Below are 13865 nucleotides of genomic sequence, written 5' to 3'. Positions count from 1 at the left end.
AACAGTCTCAGAAAGTGGAGGAATGTTACATTTACATCAGCCGGGACTAGTCTTCCGATACATGATACAAAATAAATAAATAAATAAATAAATATAAATAAATAAAAAATAGTTCAGTACACCTTTGTATTATGTGTAAGATGGTGAATTTATTTATTTGTTTATTTATTTTTCGTTTACTTTAAAAACTTTCAAACCAGAAAAGTGTTTCATTTCAGAAATGAAAGTGTGCTGACCAGTCAAAACTTTTAAATATTATTATTATTTAACTATTATTATTATTATTATTCAATTTTAAACTCAGTTATTATTTGTGTGAATTCTGTTCATACTAAAATTCTTAGATTCCACATCAGCATATTTTCCTGAAATAATGAAGAAAGAATCTGAACTGAGATGAAGGTGTTTGTCATAAATGAGGTAAGACATTTTTCATGAATATGTTTTAATGTTATTTTTACAATTTTTCATTTACAATATTTTTTGACCAGATGAATGGATTCAAATGTTTTCTTTCACATTGTTGCTGTTATCAGAATTGTTTTGTGTTTTATTATTGTACTATTTCGTTGAAAATATTTTAATATCAACGTCTATCAACGTGTATTTTCCCCCTGCAATAACGGTACAAATATCCAAAAGCTTATTTTAGGTAAGACTTGTGTCTGTGCAGAAGATTCAGATATAAAACCACCCTGAGAAATATTCACTGGAGTAAAAGTGTGACAACTAGCCCCGGTCTACATAATAGAGGCTGAAAAGATGAATTCAGCGAGTTATTTTAATCTTATTTCCTTTCATGAACCTTTCCGACTTTTTCTTATCTTTTTGCTTTTTGAATATTTTTTTTCCCCTAGTCTTTTAAGTCCTCAGCGATAAGTTGAAAAAATATATATTTTTGATATTTTAGCTAAAATTATGATCAGCTGATATGTGGAATATATTGCGAACGTTTTGATATCTGACCATTTTTTTTCGATTTCAAAATACATCAGGCTTCTATAATCCTTCAGGTTTGCTCATCTGTTTAACGAAAAAAACGAAAAAGTTGCACAATTGTTGCACTTTTTCGTACAATCAGAAGGTTCTTAAATCTAAAGCTTGAAAGGAAGACACGTGCTGAAATAATTCCACATGTAAGGGAACATATAATATAATATAATATAATATAATATAATATAATATAATATAATATAATATAATATAATATAATATAATATAATATAATATAATATAATATAATATAATATAATATAATGTAGCTTGACCACGTGATTAAAACAAAAGCTAATAATAATAATGTTTAGAGGAAGGTAAAATATATTTTTACGCACGAACTAGAAATGCTAATAGTTATTGACTAGTCATTAATAGTTCGTACTTTATTTTGCGTTCCAGTAGGTTTGAACTATTACTATTAATAACTTTAATTCATTATTTCCCTCTTTGGAAAATAATTAGCAGATAAATTAGTGCATTGTTTTGTAGTACAGTTTAGTGAAATATTTTTTTTTACGCAGTTGTTACAAATCATCCCAAGTTTGTTTTCTGTTTTGAGGTTAACCTGTAACGTTATTTTTGAAGAAAGCTGCAAAATATTCAGTTTTGAAGTAACACAATTATATATTCAATTATATATATATATATATATATATATATATATTCATTTTTTGTTATTTAAAAAAAATTATAATAATGTTATTGATACAGGCTTTTAAATCCTTCTAATTTTGCCAAAACAATATGACCCTTTTGCTTTTTTTTATATCCTATAAATTGCCTTTTTATCCCATAACCATATTTTTTTTTAACGCATAAGACTCAGTAAATGAATAAACAAGCTGATCAAAGCGCTGACCTGCAGCCAGATCTGTTCATTAAGAACCGTGCCATCGGCGGAGCCTCGATCACATCATCTCACTCACACCCGGCGCACAAAAGCGACTTGCGTCCCCGCGCTCTGATTGGACAGTCCGCATCACGGCGCTCAGCCGAGGCTGTGATTGGCCGGTCCCCAACTGACGTCACTGCAGGAGAGAACATACTGGGCAGGATGCTGAGGACTGGTACCATAGCCGCGCGCCCAGCATCATCGGCATCATCATAATCAATATAATCAATGCTGCTTTGGAGAGTTTGCCACCTGTTGTCAATGTTTCAGTGTCAGCACGCGTCCAGAAATACGAGAGCCCCTTGTTTTCAGAAGAAATCCATGGTTTGGTGAGCTTGAGAGGCACATTTAGGCAGCAAAGGAGACATTGTGGATTACAGACATGCTGCATGTTTCATGTGTTCCATGTGCAGTTGCATGAGGATGAAGATGATGATGATATTCATTCATGAGGTAAGCTGTACATATCTGAAATGGCTTTTCTTTTCAGTCCATTTGAATTCAAAGAAAATATAGAGATAAATATTATACCCACATTATCGATGGATTTGTTATGCACTATATGTGACCTATTGGCTCTAAATGAATTTATTGGTTATAATTAAAGTCAGTTCTTTATAAATATGCCTTACATTTTCGAGTTGATCACAAAAAATGCAAAACCCCACTGGGTGTCGTTCATCTTTGACCGTTGAGCCAATGTGAGAGAAACGTCGTGTGCTTTATTCTTTAAGACATTTAAAGTTGACTAATGTCCAATTTATGGATGATGATGATAATAAACGTCATATTTTGTTTACAGAATATTTAGCAGAGTGGTGTGTTGTGTGTTTTATAATGAAAGCATTTTTCTTTAAATAAGATTTAATTTGATTGTGTTTTTGATGACAGTCATAATTAGTAGCCTAAACAAATAAAACTAAAGTTTGAGGTCTACAATATATATGATAAAATATAAATAGCCTATATAAAATGTTGTCACCTAACACTTGATGCCTGAAAATCATGCACCTATAATTAAAGTTTGGGTAAGAAAACGATATTTATGACTCAATTGTGGTATGTTATATAATAGTAACATTAAATATGATAAACAAAACAGTATTTAGGATGTAATGGATAGCTGACCTGCAATAAAGAAGGAGTGTGTAAGTTTTTGGATATGTAGCTTTACTGAATGTGTGGAACAAAGTGTGTAATTTTTGCACATCATATATCATCATTTTGATATTCAGAAAAAAGAAAAATAATGATAATATGATAAAACCGATCATTCTGAAGGCATTGAATTATTATTATTTTTTAAATCATATTAATGGTTTGATGTGTGGTATGCGTTTTAGACTGTTGAAAACAAATATAAATTTTAGATTGCTAAATTAATTTTAGATCGAACTGCCTTCAGATAAATTTGAGATTTGATATTAGAAATATATAAAATACTAAAAATCTGATTAATGTTACTTTACCACCTTAGAAAAAAAATAATAATAACAAATAGTGTTGATAAATAATTTTTGGAAGATATATGTTATTATTATTATTTATCCATTTTGTAGATTTATTTTTACTCTAATATTATGAATATTTTATGTATGTAAAATATGTAATATAAATACATATGTAATATAATATTTTTTACATAAAATTATGTAATATAATGTTTACATTAAATAGCTTTTCTATTTAGTATAATTCATTAATAAACTCTATGAGACATTTCTTTATTTCTGTTTGCTGTTGATTTGTTTAACAAAACTTGCAATTTCTTTGTAGATGTGTTTTTGCAGTCATAAGATCCAGACCACCAATGTACCAGCACTCAGGCCTAAAACCTGCTTCTGAGGGTTGGTTTCTCTCTTTGGTTATCTAGCTGTATGAGTTTTAACACTTTTCATAAAGCTAGATAACCGAAAGTAGAAATAATTCTCGAAATCTGTTGAGAACAGCAAGAGAGCACCCACTTTTTCCTCAGGTAATTTGACATGTATGCTTTTTTACTTTAAAAATCGAATCAGAATTGTTGTCCAAATTGGAATTCATTTCTCTGAATGTGTTCGAAACTCATGATAGAAGTTGCCATTAGTAACTAGTCAACATCCTGGCAGTCTAAACCAGTTGTGTGAATGCAGAACAGGACTGAAATGTGTGAATTTATTTAGCATAATCTGCATTTGTAATGACAAACTTTTGGTACTGATCTCTTGGCAATCATTTTAAAAGATGGACCTGCACAATTAGTATGAAAATCATGCAGGTCTTTTAAAACATTTAGATAGATTCTCTTCAGCTCTGTGCTCATTTTGATCATATTGTCAGGTGAGATTGGATTCTGGCTGGTGAGATACTCACTAGCTCAGCAATCAAAAGAGGTACTTGAGGGCTATTTGTTGGGGTTTGTAGCCTAAAGGGGGGCCTTAGGATTGTCCTCGAGTCCTGTTAGACTCTTTGTGCTGGATTTCCCCGTGTGAAACACAGGAACAATGGCAGCAGTACAAACACTTATTCATTCCCTCTACACACACACACACACACACACACACACACACACACACACACACACACACACACACACACACACACACACACACACACACAGGGAAACAGCCTATCATTGCCTTCAGAGTCTCTTTAAACGAGGCTGCATTTAATTCTTTAGGAAAAAGCTCTTGATAGAACAGACATTCATTGACGGCAGGTAATGATACACAGTGCTGGCTAATTGGCTAGACTCAGTGGAGTGCATTTATAGGCTACAGAGTATATTCCCATGCATTGCTGCAGTTTCTGGACTGGACACTTAAGATTTTCCCCCAAACTGGAGGCTATTCACTCTATGCTCTGCCACTCTTGCATTTTAAAAAGCTAGCATTTAAAAAAACTATTTTAGTGTGTGTGTGTGTGTGTGTGTGTGTGTGTGTGTGTGTGTGTATATATATATATATATATATATACATATATATATATTTAAATAAAATTATATGTGTGTGTGTGTGTGTGTTTGTCTGTATTTTTAAAAATATTTTATCTCAATATTTATTTATTTAATAATATTTATCATTATTTATTTTTATTATTGTTTTAATATTTAGCCACATTAATATAATATTATAATATTTGATTATAATTTATGTCATTATATTAATAAACACACACACACACACACATATATATACACAATTTTTATGATTTCATGTATTTTAATAAATAAAAATCAGTATACCTGTAATTAATAAACAGTATTGTAATTTTATACAAATTTAATGAAAAAAAAATATATATAATTACACTAAACATGGACACATTTAAATATGTTTTATATATGTATGCTGACATTAAAATGTAAACGTTATTTATTAAAGCTTAATAAATGAAAATATTATATAGATTATTTTATTATATTTAATGAAATAATTATATAATACTTAATCAAACAAGTATTTGGATATTAAATAGAATTTAAATTAATTAAATATAAAAAATGTGAAATGACACATTATTTAAATATGTATATGCTTTATGTATTGACAATAAAAAAATCATAGAGTATATATATATATATATATAGAGAGAGAGAGAGAGAGAGAGAGAGAGAGAGAGAGAGAGAGAGTATCTCTGTAAGCAGCTTGAAACAAACAAGGAGACAGTTGCCATGGCATCAGCTAAAGAGAGTTTTGAATGCTGTTTTTCATCTTGTTTCTCTTTTAGGTACTTTCCATTTCTTTCTCTCTCTCTCATTGTCTTTTATTCACTCTTTCCCTCTCACATTTCATACAGAGTTTTATTTCCATCCACATTATAACACAAAAAAGTAACAACAACAAGGACAGAGCCATCAGAGAGAGAGCGAGAGAGAGAGATGCTCAGAGGAACATTGCTATATCTTCCCCTCTCCGCCTACCCAGAAACCCCCAGTGCCATCTGTACCCCTGTGGGGTGCGGGAGAATCTGTGCCAGTGCCAGCGGCGACAAAACCCTCGTCAGCGTCCTGGACGGCACAGGGAGGAAGGGAGGCCATCTTGACGGAGATCTTACACAAGAAGCTAAGATGGCTGGGCTGGCACATGAGGTGAGTTACACCATGGTCTTTTATTGTGTGTGTGTGTGTGTTTACTGGGGATATTATAGCCCCCTTCATTTGCCCCCTTGCTTCTAGCCTATCTGAACTTACTACATTAATTAGCGAGAAGGTTTTTTGCGGGGGTTGGCAAGGAAAAGGGGGAAGCAAAGGAAATAAATGTACTGGCAATGACTGTAGCAGCGACTGCCATCTTCCTTTGTTAAAGCTGCACTGTACCCCTAATAAATGAAGAGAGATTTAGTGTTCGTTAAAGTCTACATTCAGATTTATTGCTAAAAAAATTAACTCTAAAATGATGTTTGTCTCATTTTCCATCGTAAAATTAACTCTAAAATTCATAAAATCATAAAATATCCATCATAAGATATTAGCACAGTAGTGAATGAATATATATATATATATATATATATATATATATATATATATATATATATATATATATATATATATATATATATATATATATACATACATACATATATATATATATATACATATATATACAGTATATATATACAATTTAAATATTTTCTGTAAAGCAGATTGTTTGTAGCTGAAGATGGATAACGAAGGGTGGGAGGATGAAAAGAAGAAAGCATCCTCTTGACATAGATGCAGTGAATGGGAGTGAGGGCTGGTGGCATGGCTAAAGAGACCGGGGGCATCCCAGCATTCTCGTGGGTGATGAATCCTGTTGCATTCGGCAGAATTTATTTAGATTTTTATTTAGAATTTTCGATTTTTCAGTATTTTTAGAATTTTGGGGCTGAATAAATGTAAAACAACAAATGCATGAATTCAGTTCAATTAAAGTTTATTTGTTTAGCGCTTTTCACAATATTTATAGTTTCAAAGCAGCTTTACAGAAAATACTTGTTTCAACTTTACAGTTAGGAAGTATTCTGCTATTAGCCAGAGCTGAGTGTATAAAAGTCATTTCCATCTAGCAGTAATGTACAACTGTAATGTAATAAATGTTCTGTTAGTCAACGTCATATAGGCATACACAATGAATGTGCAGAGATTACAACTTTTGCTTGTAATAATTATAATTCTACAATAAAAAGACAATATTTAATAGACTGATATTGTTTAAAGAATAAAAAAAACAATTGAATTAGCAAATGCATGAATGAATTAATATCTGAAAGCATCGACATTTATAATTTTTTGAGAACTGCAGTCAATGTAAATGTAGTCAAGGCGAATCACATTTTGACAAATGCATGCAATATAGAATTATTTTGAAATTTTTTTTTTCATTCAAAACACATCCCATTCATTTTACATGTCATTTAGCCCATGCCTTTATTATGACCTCACATAAGTTAAGACTAGCTGGAATATTCATGCTCTAAAAATCAATCTATCACACTTAAAATAAACTAGCGAAGGTGAAAAGATGATGAAACATTCTATAATATTTAACCTAATTTGTATATATATATATATATATACTTAAATATACAATTGTCTGATATTCATACTAAAATTACAAAAAAATGTTTGTGCACATATAAACATAGTTTTCCTAATATATTGACACAAATTTGACCCTCAAATATTGATAAAATTCTTATATTCATATGAACATCAGTGAATGATATATGTGATGTGTAGCTACTTCTCCTTATATATTCATATCAAAAAAGTTTTTAAACAAAACTAAATTACAACTAATTGTGGACGTCACAGTATCTTGATGTTGCTCGTTGGCTTCACACAGACACAATGCAATTTTCCAAACAGCATGGGTCGCCCCTCTGCCTCCCCCCCCCAGTCTCAGGCCCTGGCAGAAACGGCCCGTCGTGCCCCTGGCGATCTGGTTCGGGGTTTTCTGAAAGGCAGGGAGAGGGTGAAGCTGGTATGAGGACCGGCGTGGGGCCGGGGCCGGCAGCTGCAGCATGCGTGCCTTTAATGAACAGAACATGGTGTCAGCCATTAATATTCTGCCCAGCTCGTGGCTGGCCCCTCGCTCTCAATGCAGGCCCCCCTCCTTTATAAAGAGCTCCGCTTTCCCACCATTGTCAGGGCCGCTGCTCCTGCGGCACGACTGGAGAGGGGGCAGGGTGGGAAACACCGATGCAGACCAGACACCACCAGATGCCAAAGACACAAGACGGTTATGCAGATCGCAGAGCCTTTGTGTGTCTGTTTGTGTGTACAGGGGTGTGTATGTTTACAGACGGAGGGAGGGTGTTCGTCACCTGATCATCTTAATTACTTTGCATGCAGTTAATACATGTCTGAGTCTGAGTGGGATGCAGATGTAAATGGGCCAAGTGTGTTTCTGTGCATTATTGAAAGGTTATTTTGTTCTCTATTGTGTCTTGAGCACAGATTTAGCTGTTAAATAAAACAAAACAAAACAAATAATAATAATAATAATAATAATAATAATATATATATATATATATATATATATATATATATATATATATATATATATATATATATATATATGTTTTGTGTTACTTTAGTGTATTTTGATCAGTTTATTACATCCATGCTGAATAAATGTAATATTATATATATATATATATATATATATATATATATATATATATATATATATATATATATAAAATGGATGATTAAACTGACAGTTACAGTGACAGTGTTTCTTATGCACCAAATCACCATTTTAGAATGAGTTCTAAAGGATCATGTGACATTGATCTTTGAAAGTTCAGAGTTGCATCATAGTAATTAATTATATTTTTGTATATAATATAATATAATATAATATAATATAATATAATATAATATAATATAATATAATATAATATAATATAATATAATATAATATAATATAATATAATATAATATAATATAATATAATATAATATAATAATGTTACACCAGATTTAAAATGAAAATCATTGCAGTATATTTCAAATGATCAAACCAAGTGGCATTATTTATTTTAAAGAAATTACACAAATACACTTTTCAAACACAAGATTTCAAAAAAATTGCAATTGCAATGAACTCCATAAACTTTCAAGTGTGACATAGGTATCTATTTAGAAACACTAAATATCATATTAACAATGTGTATTATTTGTTTAACAGGTACCAAATAGTATAAAGTTATCCACAGTGCCAGTGCAACTCTAGCGATGTACTTAATGTACTTATTGTTGTTGAAATATATTGAGAAATGTCCTCAGGTATCTATTGTTTCAGTTACAGTAAAGAACGACACAGTTTGTTGATGAAATGAATAGACCTCTGGGAAATGTACAAGGCTGCATGGTTTGCTGATTTGCATCTGCACTGTGATGAAGGTCATATGACATCAGACGCGGGCACCTCGTGCACTGTGAGCTCCGCAGAGTAAAGAAACCATCAAACAACAACCCCACCTCAGTTTCACCTCATCAAGGAGAGGGCACAGGGATACACAGAGTGCTGATAATACACCATTACAGTGATAGGGATTCGAAAATTAAAACAGAAAGGAAAGAAGGAAAATAGGGAAGAGTTTGTTGTGACACTTTGTGAGATTGATAGATTCAGATTGTGGAAGGAAGGAGGGGTGGACGCATGATGAGGAGACATGTTTTAGTTCCTCTAGTGGCTCATGATACTGTAAACCTCAGGTCTGCGGTCACTTCCTCTGCGCTAGTTGGATGGCCAACATAAGGGACAGAAATTTATATTTCAGAATTGCATTTGTGATAGTTAAACCATTTCAAACATATTACAGTAGGTGTTGATAGCACTATATGCTAGTAAAACTACTCATACACTACTGTTCAATAGTTTGGAGTTGGTAAGATTTTAAAATGTTTTTGATAGAAGTCTCTTATGTTCACCATTTATTTGATCAAAAATACAGTAGATCTTAAAATGACATTTAGTCCTGTGATGCAAAGCTGACATTTCTTGAGTCTTGATTCTTCAGAAATCATTCAAATACGCTGATTTGCTGCTCAAGAAATTTTTATTTTTATTATTAAAGTTGAAAAACAAACAAACAAACAAACAGCATTTGTATTGAACAAACCTCTACTGAGATAGCTTTTAATGGTTAGATTCCCAAAGACCTCAGTAATATAAAACTTCAAATAGCAATAATAATATGAAAATAGTCATTTTATATGAAATTATTGTGCCTTGAGATTCTTATAAGTTCCTCTGACTTAATTAAAACCAAGCAGGAAGATATTATTAAAGGTTTAACCCTTTCACGGTCTGGGGGCACCTAGATTGGACTGAAAGGGCACTTTAGCGTCTGCGATTAAAGCCCCCCCCCCCCCCCCCCCCCGCCCATGCATGCCGCTGTATTTCAGTGCATACAGCAATCAGATAATCTTAGTATGTGAAAAGGAATATGAGATATGTGAAAAAATATGGTATATAGTACATATCAGAAAACGTTAAACATGCAAATAGTGCTGTGGACTCGTTGACATCTCTTTCCTGTGTCTAAAATCTTTTTCTTTTTTTTGTCTCAAAATCATGTTTATCGTTGAATAAGACAGGAGTTTTAGTTTGTATTGGACCTGTGATAGTCCATCAAAAAAATGACTGCTTGACTGTAGACAATCGTCATGCTTTTTGATCATGTGCCGGATGATTAAAAGAAGTGCTTTGCGTTATCTGTTAACACAGTCTGTTAAGATTAAATCAAGATCATGTCTGCTGTGTATTTAGGTCAACAGCCATGAGCTAAAGTCTGTCGTCTTTATATGTCTTTGACTGTGAGTTATTAAACTGGGCTAAAGTCGCACTCTATTAACTGAACCTATTTTTTAACAGTAACAAGGGAAGCTGTTAAAGTCATTAACTTTAAGTGATAGAGTTACTAATCACCAGATAATATGATTTCTACTTCTAGGTGTTAATAATGTACAGTAAACAATAACCGTCCAGTACCATTCATTCATAAATGACAGTAAATGTAGGTCAAGTTTAATCTTAGTCTCTTGATTCAACTTTGGCCAAGAAGTAATCTATCAAGAAGCCCTGATCTTTAAAGTTCAGACGGATCTGCATTTTTATGTCATGATGACGATGGGAAACCGTTAAGATGAGCATCAAAATAGAAGCACTTGACCTGATTTTTGAGACAGATTTGGTTTCTGCTGTCCGATTTCTTCTGGGACAAAGTCAACGCGTCATCCTCAGATGTTATGGGTTTGTTTAGGATTTAATTGCTGGAAATGTGCATTACAGCAAAAGTCGATTAAATTACCAGAGTGTTGAAAAAGATGTTTATAGTTTATTTATTAGGGCTGCTCATTAGCTGATGCAAAGCGCCTGTAACCCTTGAGGCCTGTGAGTTTAATTGAGCCTCTTTGATGAAACGCAGGAAAGAACTGATGAACAGAAAAGCAGACGCTCCTCAAACAATAGGACTTATTAAAGGGATAGTTTACCCAAGAATCTAAGTCCTGTCACTCACCCTTATTTCATTCCAAACTTATAGTTTGATTTTCCCTCTAAAAGACACAATGAAAGTCAAAGTTTATGATATTTTTTTAGAATGTCTTATTTTGTAGACAACATGAGTGTGAGTGAAAGAGAACACAATTTTCATTTAAGCCAAGACACTACAATTAAAATGATGACTGGTGAATTTTGGGCTCTTTTGTTTCCATTAAATGTCATCTTTCTGGATAATGTGGAAAAAACAAGTGTTTATTTTATTTCACTTTATCTATATGCCAGAAATGTCCACTTCAGTATCTCTTACATAAACCAAACATTACTGTTTTATTCATATCTATATTATGAAGTTTACATAGTGGTTTGCATAGTGGTTTCTTCATATATCATTCCCCTGATTTATATAACATTATAGTTCTGGCTGTTGACATTTTCTGAATCATGGAGTAATTAAAAAAGAAATCCAAAATCCCTTTAAAAAAAAAAAATATTTTAACGTGTTTAAATTTCTATAAAGCACTGTTTACACCACAGGAAAATAATAGCAAAAATAACAGAAGTAACTGCAAACTTTTTATTTCACAATTATGGTTTTTTTTCTTGCAATTCTTCCTTTTCCTTCTTCTCAGAATTATAAAATTAGATTTAAAGCCAGAATTGTGAGATGGAAACACTTATATCCCACAATTCTGACTTTTTTTTCTCAGAATTGCAAGAAAAATAAGTCTGAATTGTAATTGTAATAGTAATACATTTTTTTTTTGCATTCCTATGATGGAAACAAGTTTCCATAGATTTCTGTTCTAGAAATGTAAAAGTAAATGTGTTAATTTTTAATTACATACCGCCTTTTCTCCATTTTTATTTAATTCCAATGAAATTATTTGCTGAAAATGAAATACTCCAATTTCAGAAAACTTGTCATAAAAAATTGTGTCTTACTGTACTGTTAGAAATTAACTGCTGAAGTAATGTTACCCCATTCACCTGAGCTGTCTAATTTCAAATTTCCCCCACTTCTGAAGGGTGACTGATTTTACGACAGGTGAAATGAACAATCAGGGAAGTCAAGTTCAAGTTCACATATGTCTAGACCGTCTCGTTCTATACCGTCCCTCTTTCTTTGCATTTGGGGGGTCTGGTTGCCCTTTGACCCGTGCGTAAGTTGCTATGGAAGGGTGGCGAGAGGGTTCAGTAATGTTCCTGTGAAAAGGGCGTGCTGTCAGGGCTGTCTAGTGACGTCCCCCCATTCCCCGCCTCTCTCTGCAGCTGGGCACGGTCCTGGAGCCTGGGAATCTTTGGGCTCAGACCTGATCCACCCCCCCATTGAGTCTCAGTCTAGCCGTACCCTCACCCCACCATCTGCACACCACCAGTCTCAAGTAAAAATCTAGTGCCATAATGAACATATGATGCACAATATGGAGGTGCAAAGGTTTGGTTGTAATTGCAGTAATGCATGTGTGTTTTTATGCACTGTTCAGTAAATATAAATGGAGCTCTGCCAAGACCGCCGTCTCGTAATTGGTTGGCGATGGTGTGTGTTGGAGTCGGAAAGAGAATTACAGTGTGTAAGAATGTGTGTGTGTGTGTGGTTGTCAGGCAGTAGGAGGATATAATAAAAGGAGTCATTTGCATAAGCTGCATGGAGCCCGAAGAGGATGTTTGGAGGAAAACAACAAGAAAGAAAAAAGGACAAATCCTACATTGTGCGGGCAGAAAGAGAAAGCGAGAGCTTGCATATAGGGTAGAGGGTGGAAATTAACAGAGAAAGACTTGAAGCTGCTCCCCTTTGGTAATGAAAGGCATCGGGAACCCCAATGCATAATATCTGAACACTGTGACAGAGCACTTACACTGTTTACAAAGACCTATTGAGGAAGAGAGAAAGAGATTGATTACGGATCATTTATTTTGCTTTTGATGAGTGTGGAACATGTGAAAATATTACAATTTTATCATCGTCACTCTGCGGCCTCTCTATGTTTCTGTGTGAAGCTGTATTGTGGATTGTGTTGTGAGCGGCAGGCACAATGGCACATTTTTATTATAATCGTTTGCCTAATTTACTCACATAATGTCCATGCAATTAAAAAAATCACTGTTTAAGGAAGCAGGTCTTTTAGATTTTAAATTAATGCACGTCTGTTTTAATGCACCTCAAGTAAGCATTTCTATTTCTCTTTTACAGGTGTGGACTGAACTTTGCATTCACACTTTGCTGAAAATTAGTCGAAAACGACGAATTATTCATCCAGAGAGAACAATAGGAGCCTCAAGCACCTGAAAGTTTAAGAGGCACATAAAATCTTGTTGATAATGATGATGTGTGTATATATGAGAGCAAAAGTATTTTGTCTTCAATGAAAAAGAATTGTACTTTATAGTATTTTCATTAAGATTATATTAGCATTTTTTATAGTTGCCTATAAATGTTCTTTCTTTCATAGCTATAAATGAGAAAAATTATGTGAATTTTATATACACATAGTTTTG

The 13865-nt window shown here is 33.0% G+C and overlaps 1 long non-coding RNA gene across 1 annotated transcript; it reads left to right on the top strand.

Moving 5' to 3' along the window:
• Window positions 1-2083: 2083 nt before the first annotated feature.
• LOC132133686 (uncharacterized) lies at window positions 2084-13781 on the top strand. The gene is made up of 4 exons (XR_009429208.1): window positions 2084-2344; window positions 3668-3866; window positions 5669-5960; window positions 13561-13781. It is a non-coding gene; the product is annotated as an uncharacterized LOC132133686 (long non-coding RNA).
• The last annotated feature ends 84 nt before the right edge of the window (window positions 13782-13865 follow it).

Source organism: Carassius carassius, chromosome 50 (genome assembly GCF_963082965.1).
Source record: "Carassius carassius chromosome 50, fCarCar2.1, whole genome shotgun sequence".
In the NCBI taxonomy this organism is placed as follows: Eukaryota; Metazoa; Chordata; class Actinopteri; order Cypriniformes; family Cyprinidae; genus Carassius; species Carassius carassius.
Note: the sequence above shows the minus strand (reverse complement) of the source record. Positions and strands in the feature narration are given on the sequence as shown.